The 4,022-nt window shown below is 45.1% G+C and overlaps 1 pseudogene; it reads left to right on the top strand.

Moving 5' to 3' along the window:
- The first annotated feature begins 2,538 nt into the window (after window positions 1-2,538).
- Window positions 2,539-3,077, top strand: Nop16-ps3 (NOP16 nucleolar protein, pseudogene 3; annotated as a pseudogene).
- Window positions 3,078-4,022: the final 945 nt, after the last annotated feature.

Genomic DNA, 4,022 nt, shown 5'->3' on the forward strand with positions numbered 1-4,022 from the left:
GGGATAAAAGAAAAAAGGAGAGAAGAGAGAAGCAAAGAAAAAGGAAGGAGCAAGGGAGGTTTGCAGAGTGGAAGAGAACAGAGGAACGGAGGGAGGAAAGGGAGGGAAGGAAGGAGGGAAGGAGGGAGGGAGGGAGGGAGGGAGGGAGGGAGGGAGGGAGGGAGGGAGGGAGGGAGCAGAAAGGCAAATTTCCAATCTGAGCAGGTAAGGTGGCTCAGCTAATAAAGAAAAGATGCTTGCCCCATGGCCAAGAACCTAGGCTCAATCCCAGGGACATACAGGGTAGAGAGCATCAACTCCACAAGCTGTCATCAGACTTCCACACGTGTTGCATGGCCTGCACATGTGTGCACACACACACACACACCCCACACACACATGCAAAGTAAGTTCATTAAATGTAAGTTTCAATTAAAAAATTTAAAGAATTATTTATTTATTTTATGTATATGAGTACATTGTCGCTGTCTTCAGACACACTAGAAGAGGGCATCAGATCCCATTACAGATGGTTGTGAGCCACCATGTGGTTGCTGGAATTGAACTCGGGACCTCTGGAAGAGCAGTCAGTGCTCTTTACTGCTGAGCCATCTCTCCAGCCCCCTACATTTAAAAAGTTAATATCTGTGTGAGTAACCTTCTGCTCTGTATCCATAGGCAGCATCTGCCTCTTAAGCAGAGAACTCCCTCCTTGCCCAAGCAAGGTTTGCCTAGTGTTACTGCTCCCCCTGGGACTGCTGGGCCTCCTGCCTTTCACCTGGACAGTGGACACCATACAGGCTGAGTGGCACTCCTAAAGTGACCTCACTCAAGGGGTTAATAATTGCCAAATATATTTTCTGCTTCTCTTCTGTGGGGTGTTTGAATGAAAACGAAGTGGCAAGAACCAGAGTGCCCAACCAAAGGTCAAAGTAAATGTCACTGAGGTGTCTCACAGAAGGGTGTGTCCCTTCTCTCTGGGAGACACCTCCAAACTGAGACTTCCTTTCTACATCAGCAGCCATCCTTGATAGCTGGTTTTTTCTGCCACCATTGATAAACTGAGGGGACTCAAGATTCTAGCCAGGCTTGGGGGTTGGGGGAGAACACAAACACTCCCTGCCCTTCAAAGATGGACTGTTACATTATTTAAAAAGTAGCAAAAGCGGGGTTGGGGATTTAGCTCAGTGGTAGAGCGCTTGCCTAGGAAGCGCAAGGCCCTGAGTTCGGTCCCCAGCTCTGAAAAAAAGAACCAAAAAAAAAAAAGTAGCAAAAGCAGCTGGTAAAATGAGTTAGAAGTCAGCATGGCCATATTTGGACAATGATATCTGCCACACTAGCTTTTTAATGAAGGAGAAAACTAACTTTCATTGAAAACCATTAATTCTGGTTAAAAGTAAAATATAAAATAGGAAATTTTGACAAGCATTTAATATCTCAAGGAAAAGATATGTCTACCAAAGCCCATGTGTCGCTAATCTTTGTTGCTGGCTGAATTGGGTTGAGAAAGGCCTGGGAGATGGACAGAGCACACACCCTGCTTTTGAGGCGGGACAGACCATGAGAATGTGAGGCCCTGACCTGACAGAACTCAGCTTTGCTCAGGTGATGGACTCTAAATTCAAATAGATCACCAGAAGACGATAAAGCAGCAAGGTAGGGCCTGGCAAGAGAAGGGGGTTGCTGGGTATCTATCTATCTTAGAAGAAGTATAACCTCACCCTGGCTCCTTCCTGTGGCTCTGCTCTGCTCCCTGGCCATGGAGCGGTGAGCTTTTGTCCTCTGTGCTCTTTGCCATGATGTTCTATCTCCTCATAATGCAGAAACAACAAAGCCAGGGTGCTGTGGACTGAAGTTCTGAAACCATGATCAAGGATAAGTCTTTCATCCCTTTAAGAGCTTTTCTAGGAAATTTGTCATAGTGATGAAACCTCCAACAGCCACTTCTGGCATATATGTAGTTTTATTATATACAATATATAATTACATATACTATTATAACATATATTCTACATAATATAATTACAATACTATTATAGCACATATATTATTTGTAGTTTTATATATATTTATATATATATTAATAACTACATGTCATTTATATATGTACTTATAATGTAGCATATGTGTAGTTTTAATATATTTAATATATATACATCATACACATTGATATATATATACATAAAACCTTAATACTCTGTCATATAAGTAAGTCCTGGGGCTCAAACTTGGGTCATCAGGCTGCAGTTATTCACAAGCATTTATATTCATAATTCCAAGGCCCAGAAACGACCTGACTATCCATCAATAACAAAGAAGATAAATACATTGTGGAATAGTGAATATTACATCGCATTAAAAAAAAAGACTAGACCACTTCCACTTGCAAACATGAATGAATGTCGCAGAGGCAATCTCGAAAAAGTTTGGATGAATATATAGACTCTACACTCTTAATTAAACGATATTCAGTAAGAAATCATATTGAAGGGAAACTATTAACACGCAGCTCTGAGAGCGTGATTCAGAGTTTGAGCTGCTGGTGCGGCAGTTTGCGTGATGCCCAAGGCTAAGAGAAAGACTCAGAGGCAGAAGTTCGGTTACAACGTCAACCAAAAGTGTCTGAACCGGAATGCTCGTGGGAAGGCAGCGCCACAGATCCAGTGCTCCCACATCCGACATGCCTGGGACCACACCAAATCTGTGCAGCAGAACCTGGCGGAGATGGGGTTGGCCGTGGACCCCAACGAGGCGGTTCCCCTCCGTAAGAGGAAGGTAAAGGCCATGGAGGTAGACTCGGAGGAGAGACCCAAGGACCTCGTTCGGAAGCCCTATTGGTAAATGACCTAGAGGCAGAAGCCAGCCTCCCAGGGAAGAAAGGAAATACCTTGTCTCTGGACCTCTCAATTATGTTCATTACATGGTGGAGAATCACAGGGAGGACTATAAGGCCATGGCCCGGGATGGATGAGAAGAATTACTATCAAGACACCCCAAAACAGATTCAGAATAAGATCAATGTCTATAAGCACTTTTACCCAACGGAATGGCAAGTCTTCATGGATTCTTGGCAGAATAAGAAGATGGAGGAAAACTGAGTGGTGCACACCCCCAGTCCTAGGTCTACTGAACCAAAGAAACCAAACCCCGGCTGTAAGGCAAGGGATGTGCAGTTTCAGATGATGCTGGGACAGTCCTATGGAATCAGGCTTTACATGCACACTGTCTCTGCCTCTTCCCCCCGCACCCCTCCTTCCTTCTGAAGAACTCTGCTTTGTTTCTTGAGAGAGCATCTCTCTAATAGCCTTAACTGTCCTAGAACTCTCTCTATAGACCAGGTTGGCCTTGAACTCACAAATATCCACCTGCCTCTGCCTCCCAAGTGCTGGTATTAAAGGCATGCATCACCACTGCCTGGAGGAGAAGGAACTCTTTTGAGGCCATGGTTCATGTTCTGTTGGGAGCTTACAGAAAGCCGGGGCCTGCTGTCCTGTGTTCAGAGGAGATGCTCTATTTCAATGTATTCTGTACATGATAAAAAGAGTGATTTACCTGTTGTAACATGATTAGGTGTTTCTGTTTTGTTTGAGACTTGGCTTCTCTGTGTAGCCCTAGGGGGAATTAAAAGCACCCTTGTGTCATGTTGTTGCGTTTACTCTGCCCAGCTAAGCTCTGGAATTGCTCCAGGGAAAGTTAACCTTATTAGTGCAGATGGATTATCAGCCCAGCAGCAAGCAGGGCAGCCACAGGCTTTTGTAGGCACTGTCTTCCTCCTCTTCAGTGCTCCTAGCCTTGGATTCCTCCAGAGACTTTCCAGGAAGCCTGGGCTTGACTGTGGAAGACCAAGGAGCCAGGTCTTTGCTCACTTTGGATTGCTTGTTGGCCAAGGCTTACATCAAACATCAGGGACCCAAGCCTCCCTTCTGGGACTGGCAGATTGCCAGGCACACTACTATGTGCCACGGCTGGGTTTTCCATGACATAACCATCCTCTGTGGCAGGCCTGTTGCAAGCAGTGGCCTGAGAATGTGATGCCCATTCTG

Source organism: Rattus norvegicus, chromosome 10, assembly GCF_036323735.1.
Source record: "Rattus norvegicus strain BN/NHsdMcwi chromosome 10, GRCr8, whole genome shotgun sequence".
NCBI lineage: Eukaryota > Metazoa > Chordata > Mammalia > Rodentia > Muridae > Rattus > Rattus norvegicus.